This window comes from Trachemys scripta, chromosome 4 (genome assembly GCF_013100865.1).
Source record: "Trachemys scripta elegans isolate TJP31775 chromosome 4, CAS_Tse_1.0, whole genome shotgun sequence".
Classification (NCBI taxonomy): Eukaryota; Metazoa; Chordata; order Testudines; family Emydidae; genus Trachemys; species Trachemys scripta.
Genome location: NC_048301.1, coordinates 15890145 through 15903558, shown reverse-complemented (window position 1 = coordinate 15903558; position 13414 = coordinate 15890145). Strand labels below are relative to the sequence as shown.

General features: G+C 43.8%; 1 long non-coding RNA gene across 1 annotated transcript in view; it reads left to right on the top strand.

Moving 5' to 3' along the window:
- Nucleotides 1-4577, top strand: part of LOC117877451 — an 11481-nt gene extending 6904 nt beyond the window's left edge. Inside the window, exons 2-3 of the long non-coding RNA XR_004645715.1 lie at nucleotides 2830-2903; nucleotides 4371-4577. This is a non-coding gene — a long non-coding RNA (uncharacterized LOC117877451). The remainder of the gene's footprint in view (nucleotides 1-2829; nucleotides 2904-4370) is intronic.
- The last annotated feature ends 8837 nt before the right edge of the window (nucleotides 4578-13414 follow it).

Below are 13414 nucleotides of genomic sequence, written 5' to 3'. Positions count from 1 at the left end.
AAGCTTTCGTGGACTACAGCCCACTTCTTCGGATGCATCCGAAGAAGTGGGCTGTGGTCCACGAAAGCTTATGCTCTAATAAATTTGTTAGTCTCTAAGGTGCCACAAGTACTCCTGTTCTTCTTTTTTTAGTGAAGAGAATGTTGGCTGGTCTTGATCATCTGTTTAATGGCTATGTATTTAAAGAGTGTACTCTCAGGGCCAGATCCTCAGCTGGTATAAATTAGCATTGTTCCATTGGACCCCAATGGACCCATGCAGATTTACACCAACTAAAGACCTGAACCTGAGTCTCTACCCTTGAGAATGTCAGACAGCTTTTCTCGCTGGCTCGTTTTAAATGGACCACTCTCCCAGAGTTCATGGGATATCAGCGGAATCCAGTGTTTGTGTGTACGTATAGTACAATTGTGCTGTACTAACTATATTATAATAAATAGCAAAGCAATCAGTAATGGTTAAGTCATCTTAAAATCAGACTAGCTTTCTTTTACTTAAACAAGTATCCTTCAGTTTACACTGAAGTATCCTCCAGTTTACACACCCCAGAAAAGCTGTTCCTGCTATTATCATCATTTTAGCCAAGAAGTTTATCAACTTTTATTTTATTTGTTGTTCTTGATTCATTTCCCAAGAGTTTAGGCCTAAACTTCCACTGACATGCTCCTGACATAGTTATTTACATCTGCCAAACAAGTGTTAACATGCTACCACTCCATGCTAGTGGTGTTTGACACCCACTTTGCATTTCAGTAGTTCACTGCACAAGGTGCAAGGCAATGGACAATCAGGACAGTCCAGAACAACCTCTGATCTTTTGGCTGTCACTCAAATTATACTATCTTCACAAACTTGCACTTCCCTTAATCTCTACATAATCCTTACCTCAGAGTAATTAAAAACATGCTCCATGCCATTTCATTGGTATCATTTAGCTAAACATTTTCTAATCTGCCTTCTCATTCCACTCACAAGGTCTGTAAATCTTTTGCATGTTGATTTCTTTTTAAATCAACCTTTGTACTTTTCTTTTGACTCCGCACGTTATGTGGAATGTTTTCTTTTTCAGACAGAATACTACCTTTCTCTCCCTCTCCATCACCTCAGCCTTAGGCCATGTCTACACTAGCATGTCTACACTGTCCCAGTGCAGCTGTGCCACTGTAAGATCACTTGTGTAGCTGCTCTATGCTGACAGAAGAGAGTTCTCCCGTTGATATAATAAAACAACCTAAACGAGCGGCAATAGCTATGTCAGCGGGAGAAGCTCTCTCACCGACATAGCGCTGTGCACACTACCACTTATACCGGTAAAACTTATGTCTGTCAAGGGGGTGTTTTTTCACACCCCTGAGCGACACAAGTTTTGCCAACATAAGTGGTAATCTAGAGATGGCCTTCCTCACCTGCCCACAACGCCCTATTGAAAGCAACTCTGCCCATGTCTACACTACAGACCTATATAGGTATAACTACGTCACTCAGGGTGTGTCTTCACTACCGGCCGGATTGGCAGGCAGCGATCAATCCAGTGGGGATTGATTTATCGCATCTAGTCTAGACACGATAAATCGATCCCCGAGCACTCTCCCGTCGACTCCTGTACTCCAGCTCTGCAAGAGGTGCAGGCAGAGTCGATGGGAGAGCGGCAGCAGTCGACTCACCGCAGTAAGTCGATCTAAGTACGTCATCTTCAGCTACGTTATTCACATAGCTGAAGTTGCATAACTTAGATCGATTTCCCCCCTCTCCCCCCAATGTAGACCAGGCCTTAGGGATGTGAAAAATCCCCCCTCCCCGAGTGATGTAGTCATACTGACCTAACCCCTCCGTTCAGACAGCGCTACATCAATGGGAAGACTTCTCCCTTCGATGTAGTTACCATCTCTCAGGGAGGTGGATTAACTACACTGGTGGGAGAAGCTCTCCCGCCAGTGTAGGTGCTTCTGCACTAAAGGACTCTAGCAGCGCAGGCTGATGCAGCATTTTAAGTGTAGACCTGCCCTCTGCTAGGTGTTTTAACATCTCAGTAATTTTCCTCAGTGAGACGATAGTCATCTCCCTCCCCTCATTATACCCTACAGTAGTGGTGAGCAAACTGTGGGGTGTACCCCCCTGAGAGAGTGCAGAGGAATTTGCAGGGGGGTGAGTGCGACACCAAGCAGCTTGTGCCAGCCCCACATGGCAGGGTCTGGGCCAGACCCTCTAGAGGGCAGGGAGGGAACGCCACCCACTCCCTGACTTACCTCAGAGGGCCACCCAGCCTGTAGGCCAGTGTGCCACGCCAATTTCTGCTCCTGGCAGATTCTGTGCCCAGCGCTGGCTCTGCCCCCGGAGACCATTGCACGCACCTTCCCCACCCTGAGATTCTGAGGGGGAAGGGGCAGAGGGGCAGGTCTGGGCTTTGCCCTAGTGGTGCAGCCTGGCTGCCAGGTAGAAGCAGTCCACTGCTGAGGAAGCCTTGGCTGTGCAGTAATGTAGGGAGGTGCAGGCAGATTCCCTTAACGGTAAAAGGCAAGGAGGGCATGGCTGGAAAAGTTTGTGCACTACTGCCCTACAGTGTTTCTGTTTTAACACTTTTTTTTTTTTTTTGGTAGAAACACAGTCTTATATGAATCTCCTGTGATGATCCTCTTCTTTATTTGTATGCCTTTGTGAAATAATCACATGATAAACAGAATATATAAATACTCTGGTATTAATGATTTTTACTGTACTAACATGGCTAACAAGGCAAGCATATGAGTTTGACATAGCATTTCTCATTACAGACAGCAAATGTTACCATAGTCGTGTTGTTCACCGACCATTTCTTTTGAACTTTATTAGTTTTTGGCAGTGGAGGAGAGTCAAAGCTGCTGTTACTAAATTTGAACAATTAGACATGAAGGGGCCTGCAGCAGGTAAGTTTCAACATCTCAGCAATTTAAATGTAATATTGTTTTTGCAGTGAGCAAAGATTTTCATGCTTGAACTACTACATAATAATTATTCAGATGGGGAGTTTATTAGGCTTTACCCCTGCTAGTACTAAAACACAATGGGTTTCAGAAATGCTGAATGATCACAGCTCCTGTTGGCTTCATTTGGAACTGTGGGTGTGTGACAGATGTGAAAACTTGGGAGCCTGGAAACTTCAAAAAGACTATTATATTCAAATGTACCAAATGCTGACAGCATGAGGATTAGTCATAAGCTTTTGTATTTAAAAGTGTCAGATGTATTTTTTGAGCTAGAAATTACATGTTAGCTCCATGGGGGAGTTACTGAGCTCCCCCAAGAACTAAAATCATTGGGGGTGGAGAGGGATAAACTACTGTGGATCTCGGGACAGGTAAAGAACTCCAGAGAAGTACCCAGGGGAAGAGGGGGGGGGAATTGCATCTACTGGTTCTAAAACTGACATGAGATTGTAACCAAGAGGTCAATACCCTGCTGGAAGGGTTTGAATGACAGGAAACTGACTAGGGTTTCCATGTGGAAGATGAGTGACACCTTGTATGCTACCTTGCATGTAGACTGTTTATTGTTTTGTTTTCTCTGTAATGCTTTTGTCCTAAAATAAATGTACTGTGCTCTATGAAAGCTGTCTGGTCCCTGGTAACCCTGTCATTGTCCCAGAGAGAGAGCAAACTGCAGGTGTGCATTTAGACTGAGCTCAGACCTGCTGGGTTAATCACAATGAATTGCAGGGGGACTGGAAGCCTAAATACCTGGTCTAGGGGAGAGGGATGCAGGTCCCCAGCCTCCCAGGTGTTCTTATTAAAATCCATCCTTGAAGCAACACTGTTAGCTACAATGTGTTTTCCTTGCTCCCTCTGCCATTCTGTTTGACTTGATATACATATATTAGAAGGTATTGTAAACCCTAATGCCTACTGGCTGAGGGCTCCCCATTTAGGGGAGAAGGTGAAAAGCTTACCCATAGTTGCATCTATGGAATGTTGTTGCTTAAGTTGGAATTTGTTGATTTATTTTGATTGTACACATTTAAATATGTTATTGTACTCATGAAAGGGCAAAACAATTGTGAAGAGCATTCCCTGAAGCAATTGGGTCATCCTGATTTTGTGAGTAGTAGACTTGGGTTTTGTAAAAAATCCAAGCCAAGTACAGAAAAGGGAAAAAGAGCTCTGTCCTAGGTATCAGGAGCTCTATTCTAAAGAGCAAGGAGTATATTAAAGAGCAATTTCCTCACCTGGAAATTCTATGTATGTGGAATAAGTTTGTGGGACCAGGATCTGAGAACAACAGCAGTAGTTCAGAACTGCCTTTACAGCACTGTTACTAGGCAGAGTGGCACAAAGTTGACTTTGTAGCAACCCAACAGATGGTGACAGCATTGAATTGGCTTCATAATGCCCTATTAGATACGGTATTGCAGAGCTGACTTTGCATCCCTGGCCACCAGAAGCAGAGCTGATATTGCAAGACTGGACCAAGTAGCAGCATGCAGAGTGGGAAGGGTGGGGCAGTTCTCTCTGGACGAGAGCAGACTGGCAGAGGAGTGACACCACATGAATACTACTGAATCAAAGGCCATGTCTACACTACAAAATTATGTCAACCTAACTTATGTCGGCATACAGCCACCATAATTATTAAATCGCTTGTGTGGGCACACATTTGGCTCCTTGTGTTGGCAGTGTGTGTCCTCATCAGGAGCACTTGTATCAATTGTATTGTCACTGTGGGGCATTGTGGGACAGCTCCTGAAAGCTGGTAACAGTCAATGCAAGGAATGCAGTGTCTACTTTGATGCTGCATCAACCTAATCACATCAGCCATGACTGTATGTATGTGACGATGTATCCCATAATGCTTTATGGGAATATGACATAACTGGAATATGTTTTATGCTACATGTGCCATGTAACATATCTCTGTAAAGGTTATGATCTACTGAATCTATTCATCCTATTTGTACACACATATCATTTTTGTACTTGAAGTTATGAATATTAGCTGTATGCTTGCTTGATTTCTAAGTAAGCTTTGTAAGGCATTTGGTCAGCTTCTTTAGAAAGGAATTTGCAAAGTTAAGTGCCCTGTTAAGAAGCACTTAAGGAAGAATGGATCTTGGAATGCTCCAATCCAGATAAGAAGTCTACTTGGGGACATTCAAGGTAGCATGTGAACAATGGCTTCTGCCTGTAAAAACTGTGAGTCATGCATGGACATGTGATTTGCTCAGGTGACTCCAGAACTCCATCTTGGAGCTGGACTTTGCATAGGAAAGAGGAGGGGGTCTGTCATAACTATAAAGGGAAGGGTAATAGCTGTCCTGTGTACAGTACTATAAATCCNAATCCAGGTTCTCCACATCTTTCTAAACAAGTCTTTCCTATTTCAAACTTGTAAGTAAATAGCCAGGCAAGGCGTGTTAGTTTTCCTTTGTTTTCTCAACTTGTAAATGTACCTTTTACTAGAGTGTTTATCTGTGTTTGCTGTACTTTGAACCTGAGACTAGAGGGGAGTCCTCTGAGCTCTTTAAGTTTGATTACCCTGTAAGGTTAATTTCCATACTGATTTTACAGAGATGATCTTTACCTTTTTCTTTAATTAAAAACCTTCTTTTTAAGAACCTGATTGATTTTTCCTTGTTTTAGATCCAAAGGGGTTTTGGATCTTGATTCACCAGGAGTTGGTGGGAGGAAGGAGGGGAATGGTTAATTTCTCCTTGTTTTAAGATCCAAGGGGTTTTGGATTTGTTTTCACCAGGGATTTGGTGAGGGTTTTTCAAGGCTTCCCAGGGAGGGAATCCATTGATGGTGGCAGCCGAACCAGAGCTAAGCTGGTAGTTAAGCTTAGAAGTTTTTCACGCAGGCCCCTACATTTGTACCCTAAAGTTCAAAGTGGGGATCTCAGTCCTGACAGGGTCTCTACCCATAAGAGAAAGTCTATTTAAGTCCATGGGAGACCTCTACATTTTGTCTTCAGCTGGCTAAAGAGAGAGCCTCTCCACCCCCCAAGGATACCTGAAAGGAACTGGGACAAAAGACAGTAACTACAGGGGGTGTGAGTGATTGCTCGACCCAGGGTAGCAGGAGACTAATCTGTAAAAGGAAGCTTACTGGTGAGGTTTTTATCTGTACTCAGTTGTATTACTATATTGGACTTAGATTTGCGTGTTTTATTTTATTTTACTTGGTAATTCACTTTGTTCTGTCTGTTACTGCTTAAAACCACTTAAATGTGCTAGCTACAAAGCCTAAGAGTATTAGATTGATTCTTCCTATCTGTGCACTTGGATTCATTTTCCATAGACCATGGGGGGAGGAGACAAAGCGAACAAAATAAGATAAAGATGTAAGCAGAATCAGGATGAGCTCTACCCTGACATCTGGTGGTGAATTATGGCGAGTGTGGAAAAGAACTCCAGGGGCTGATCTTGTTTGCATAGGCACACCCACCCGCCTGGCATGAAACAACAGCAACTGAAAGTGGTTACTTTGGCTGGTGTGGGATCCCCAGTTTCTCTGTTATTGGGGCAGGAAGAATAAAGTTTTGTTACCCTGATTCTGTGAATCAAGGCCAGTGGAACTGTTGTATGACAGAAGGACGAGTGAGTCCTTCACCATTACCTAAGTAGCACTTGCTTGACAAGAGGCATGGGTTACAAAACCCAGTGAAATGAGAGAGGATGAGGGTAGGTATTTGTACCTGATGGTATGGGCCCCTCTGAGGGCTTGAAACACTGATTGTACCATCTCCACTGTTGCATGTTAGAGCTAACTTTGATTCTATTAGGAGTCTAGTTACAGGCTGCTGAGCTGAATTCACTTTGGGCCAATGGTGCACCAGCATTGGGGCTCCCCTACTCTGAGCTGAAATCACCAAAGAGTTAAAGTTATGAAGTGCTGTGTTAAGGGGGAGCCTGAAGCTATATTGCTAAGCAGCTGGTAGAGCAATTTGTGGGGATGACTGGAGGAGCAGCGTGGAGCCTTGCGGGGACGGTTGGAGTGGCCCAAGGAATGGTGAGTGGAGCTGTTTGTGGGGGCGGCTGGAGCGGCTCACAGGTCGGTGAGCAGAGCGGAGCGGTTTGTGGGATAGCAGGAAGTGAACTGGCTCGTGGTGAAGGCTGCAGCGGAACCCCACGGAGAGACGGACGGCCTTGGATCATGTAAGGTGCCCCTTAACACCCTGCGTCCCCTCCTTTTACTCTGGGGCTGCGCTGACCAGGGATAGAGACTTTGGGGACTCTGGGTGATTTTTGGGTTGCTGGATTCAAGAACCAAAGGGAAAGGACACAGCCCAATTTGCTGGGGTGGGTTTGTTTGCTCATGGTTTGTGTTAGGAATCCTGTTTGTGGTGTTTTTTCCAATTTTAATGCTGATGTCGTTTCTCATGTTATTAAACATTTTCTGCTACACTCAGACTCTGTGCTTGTGAGAGGGGAAGTATTGCCTCTTAGAGGCACCCAGGGGATGGTGTGTAATTGTCCCAGGTCACTGGGTGGGGGCTTGAGCTGGTTTTGCATTGCGTTATTGAAACGGAACCCCTCGATACAGAACCCAGTCCTTGTTGTTGCCAACTTAGATGGGCAGAAGGATTACAATAGAAAGAAGAAATATGTTTTACAAAGAGTTACAACAGGTCAGCAGTTAGACAAAGCCACATCAAACAGAACAAGCTCCTTCAGCCTACATGAAAACAAGTGTGAAAAGAATGATAGTAGCCAGGAAAATGTAACTTAAGATGGATTTCTTCCCACAACTCCAACTCCTCCAGAAGATGGGTACTGTCTTTTTGTTGTTTTCGGATTTAGTTGGTTTAAAAAGTCCCTTCAGCAGTGGCAGTTAGTGCTTGATTTCATTTTAGCAGGTAACAGGTTGAATCCTTTAATAGCCATAAGGTTCTTATGTATATTGGGGCTCAAATCTACCTCAGATATGAATGGGCCTGACATGAAAATTGCAATGCTAGTTGATGCAAACATGTAGAATAATAGGACAATCAAGATTTGTGGTAATGCATTTGTGTACCAAGGAGCACAATCAGGACCTTACCTTATAACCAACTTTCTCTAGAACATTACAATCCTTGCTATACACCTAAGAGACTTCCAAAAAATTAATGACTCTTCTTTCAATAGACACTTTTTAAACAAGGTCCTCTACTATATCCTAATAATCATTTATTATTTGTATTTCATTAGCCTTGAGTGGCCTCATTCAGGATTGAGGCTTCATTGTGCTAGGTGCTGTATGAACACAATATAAGGGAGATTCCTTGCCCCAGATATCTTACAATCTAAGAACTAAGCATATTTGTTTAACAGTGAGAGCAGGGAGCTGTGAATCAGAAATCCTGAGTGATAGTCCTGGCTCTGCTGATTACACAAAAAAGTGACCCCTGAATGTAAGCACATGTTTCCTTTTAGTACATGAGTAGTCTGATTGAAGTCAATAGGACTATTCATATACTTGGATGAATTGAGGCCTACATACCCTGGGGCAAGTTATTTAATCATTGTGTGCCTCAATTTGCCCATCCCTAAACTCTTTATAATAACCAGCTACCTTACAGTGGTGCTTTCAGGCTTAATTAATGTTTGTAAAGAGATTTTAAGATTTGAATTTTATCAATTTGAAAGTAGCATTTTTAATGGCGAATGTCATGTTCTGGTTATACTTTTGCAATAAGTTTTATCATTGTAACACTGAAATCACATATTTTGTTGGTGACATTTTCTACCCACAGCCTTAAAATGTTAATACAAGCTTTAGAGAAGTGTTTCTCAAACACACCTCAATATGAATGTCTCCCATTCCCAATTAAGAATGTGTATTTTGAAGAAGTTGTACATATATCTTTCTTCCTTCTTGTTTCTTTTTCTAGATCTTGCTTTTTGTTTTTCTGAGTACCTCATATGCTAAAATAAAGATATCCAGCATGCTGATCAGAAACATCAATTGTGATTGTACACAAATCATTAAAACTCACTCTACTTTTGTGCTGTAATAATATAATAATAAAACTACCAGAAGAGGAATAGGATGCAAAATAATCTGACACATAATATTTATTATTACTAGGAGCTGGGAATCCCATCCCTATCTTCAAGTGTAGACATCATAGCAGACATAACTTTTTAGTATAGACCAAGCCTAAGGTTAAGTTAGTCCAGCTACATTGCTCAGGAGTGTGAAAAATCCATCCCCTGAGCAACAGAGATAAGCTCCCATAAGCACCGATGTAGACAGTGTTAGGTCAACAGAAGACTTCTTCCCTCAACCTAGCTACTGCCTCTTGGGGAGGTGGATTACCTACACCGGTGGGAGAATCCTCCCATCACCGTAGGTAGTGTCTACACTTGAAACACTGCTGCAGCTGTGCACTGTAGCGTTTCAAATGTAGAGAAGCCTTTAATTTCAAGGATCAGAGTTAAGGATATCTGTGCACTCCTGAAGACCCATCATGGGACAGGGAGCAATAGCCTGACCACCACTCTGAACAAAGAAGAGCAGGGCAACTCCAGAAGACTCAAGGAAGGTCACCAGCTATTTAAAAATATTTTTAGAAAATTCCAAAATTTAGTTGATTCTTCTCCCCTCTCTCCAAAACTTGTATATTTGGACTCATTGAACTAAAACAGCTTAGGTTTACAGGAAGAGGGATTAAAAAAAAAAACCACACACATGCATGATCAACTATCTAAAACACTAGAGAACTGTTGTTCCTGGGGAAAAGGGGGTGGGTGGGAAGGAATGTGTGTGGTGTGCAATCAAGATTTTTATCAGCATGTGAGCAGGTCACTGTCCCCTCATGGAGAGAAACAGCACCACAGGAACTCTGCCTCAGTTTCCCCAACCATATTTCTAGCCTTTTCAGTGGGCCTACATGGCTCAACCCTCCAGCCAGATCACTATACAAGTTAAATCCCCTTCCCAGGTAACAGAGACCAAAACAAACACCAGATAAAGGAGTCTTTGCCCCAGCTAGACTTAATTCACAGCCTCTGTGGGACTATTAATTCATCTTCCCTCTGGGTTTAGTGCTTCTGTCTCTTCAAGTAGGATACCTTCTGCTATGGCTTGGTTTAAGCCCATCAGCAGGTCCCAGGTACACACAGATGTCTCTCAGGAAGCTGTCTGACTCCACTCTGGACTCCCACCCAGCTTCTTTCTCAACATGAGGGCTATTGCTCCATCTACACTCCTTCCCAGCTAACTAGCCCCTTAATTAAGTGGCCTCTTCCCTTTTTAGCCCCACCCTTCTGGCCTACCACCCATTACAGGTGTGGCACATGGCACTGATTAAGCTCATAGCAAGACAAGGAAGGTGAGGAAATATCTTTGATTGGATCAACTGCTGTTGGTAGGTCCAAGCTTTTGAACTACATAGAGTTCTTCAGGTCTGTGGAAAGAAATCAGAAACAGAAAAAAAAACACCAACACTCCAATAAGCTCATATCACTCCCTTAACCCTTGCCAGGTCAGTCTGGATTTTGCAAACCCCATCACACCGTACCTGTTCGGGCAGAGCTGCAGAACATACTTGTGACTTTGCTGCTTGCAAGTTAATAACACCTTTTTTACTCTAGCATGAGAGTATAGTAAACTAATGCATGTATCCAAAATAATTAACTCAGAATGTCCCAGTTTTAATTGAGATTGGCATGGTGTCCACATCTTTTGATAAAAAGCACTGGAGTTCCAATGTAACTGTTAGGCAAAGAGTATTTATGAATGAATATGGCCCTGAAGATATTGTGAGAGAGGCGGATCGAGCACACATTGCAGTCAATGGAAGGACTCCGTTTGTCTTCAGTGGGTGCTGGAGCAGGCTTTCAGGCACAATTCTTTCCCTGTCCCTCCCCCCATTCTCAGAGGGAAATAATTTGCTATAGCTCTTTGCCAGGTACAGGTTATTTCCCTTTTCACTGGCTCAGCTCTGTTTGCTGACCCACTGCAGAGTAGGAGTGAAGGCTTTCCCCAGTCCCCTCTCCCTACCCCATCTCTTCCCATTTACTCATGGCTGTGGGTAGCAGCAGTTTTATGGAGCTCCCTTTTCCACCACATACTTAAAACAGAGATTCTGGGTGTGGGTCTTAATCCCTTGCCTGGCTGTGCAAGGTGTGTCAGTCTGGTCCAGTCCAGCTCTCTCTCAATGGCCACCAGTCTGTTATGATGAGATCCAACCACTGAACCCCATGTGCTGCTAAGAAGCTCCCTGGGTCATGGTGAAGAAGCGAGTGGCGACCTCTATGTGGAAGCTGGCAGCTCTAGACTGCTACTGATCAGTCATGAATCAGTTTGGAGTTGGGAAGTCCACCTGGGGGTTCCAGTGATATAAGTGTGCAGGGTCATTAATTGTGTCCTGCTACGAAGGACTGTGAGTCTGGGCAGTGTGAGAGGAAATGGCAGATGGCTTTGTGACAATGAGATTCCCAAACTATGGCAGAGCAATAGATGGCACACACAACCCCATTTTGGCCCCAAACCAACTTGCGATGGAGTACATCAAGAGAAAGGCCTCCTCTGTGGTATTGCAAGGGTCCTTTCACTGACATTAATGAGGGGTGGTCAGGAAAAGCGTCTAGTGCACGAATCTGCAGGAAAACTGGCTTGTATAGAAAGTTGCAAGCTAGGACTTTCTTTCCAGACCAGAAGATTCCAATTGGGGATGTGGAAATGCCAGTTGTGACCCTGGGAGACCCAGCCTACCCCTTGATCCCATGGCTCACGAAGCCTTACACTGGAAACCTTGACTGCAACAAGGAGTGCTTCAACAACCGGCTCAGCAGGTGCAGAAGGACCACTGAATGTGCCTTTGGCAGATTAAAGGGTCACTGGCGCTGCCTTTTTGGCAGGTTAGACCTCAATGAGGAAAATATTCCCATGGCCATAGCATCCTGCCGTGCTCTGCATAACATTTGAGAAGCTAAGGGGGGAAAAGTTTCTGCAAGGGTGGAGCATTGAGGTGGATCAACTGGCAGCTGCTTTTGAGCAGCCAGATACCAGGTCTGTTAGAGAGGCTCCATAGGGGGCTAGGAATCAGGGAGGCTTTGAAGGAACATTTTGATAATGAGCCCCAGTAATGCGTCTTTCTGTAATCCCTTGAGCCAAGCATTGTTTTCTAGCACTGTTGAATGACCCTTGTAATATGATTGCTGTGTGAGCATTAATTGTAGTCTACAAATGTATCGATTGCCACTGTATATGAATTTCAGCAGCAACCACCATGTCTAGGACACAAAGATTCTTTTTTTTTTTTTCTATAAGTAAATTTTTATTAAACAGGTTTATAAACATTACTATTTCCTACAAGAGACATACCCACAAACTGCACTTTTTGAAATGAGGCTCTCACACCTGGGTGTATGTCCAGCTGTCATTGGGAAACATGTCCCGAGGGGTGGAGTGCATGAGGTATAGCGACTGCCTGGGAACATGTGAAGAATGTGTATGGGGAGTTTGGGGAGGGAATGGAAGGCAGTTCTGTGTGGGCTGCAGGGGGAGGCAAGCATGAATGTGTTCCACCTGCAGCACAGTCAGGGACCTCAGCATGTCAGTTTGGTCCTCAAGCAGCTGTATCATCCACTCCTGCCCGTTTCCCCTCCTGGCTATCCATTTTCAGTTTTTCATTGAATATCTCCCTCTCTGCTCGCAATCAGCTTCATCAGACGATTGCAACACCTCTGTGCCATTCTATACCTTGGGGGAGCATACTGTAACCCCCATATTCCTCATTTTCATATAATCGTGATCTTACATATAAAGCATGCCTTGTAAGGTATCACGGGAAAGGTTATGATCTGCTGAAAGTCATTTCTCTATCCATATATGTGTATCATTAATGCATATGAAGTTATGAGAATTGTGTTGTATGGTGGTCACTAAAGCATGTTGTAAGTTGGGGAATCAGCCAGATATTAGCTCCCCAGAGGCAACAGCAAGGAAAGTAATCAATGCCCAGCCGGGGTATCAAATAACCCATCAACAGCCATTGTCCAGCAAGGGAGCTACAATGCAATGACTCACCTGCATGAGGCCACACCAGGTGAATTGCTCAACCTTGCTTGGAGAGACTTCCATACATTCTTGGATTTGTACTCCCCAAGCACATGGACTGAGAGTATAAAACAGAGAGTGGACACATACTGGGCCCTTCTCCTACCCCCACCTATGCTGCAAGCAACCAAGACACTGAGCAGAAGACAAAACTCCAACACAGGAGATCGGCCTAGGTTTAAAGAACAAACCTGTATATTAAGGACTGCAATATCCAGTGGGGTGAGAAAAACTGCTTAATCTAGTTGCTGCCCAGTCTAATAGGGTTGAGAGTTTAGACTGCATGGTTATATTTTCTTTTGGTAACCATGCTGACTTGTTATGCCTTGACTTAGAATCACTTAATATCTATCTTTATAGTTTAAATCTGTTTGTTTATTCTACCTGAAGCAGTGCAT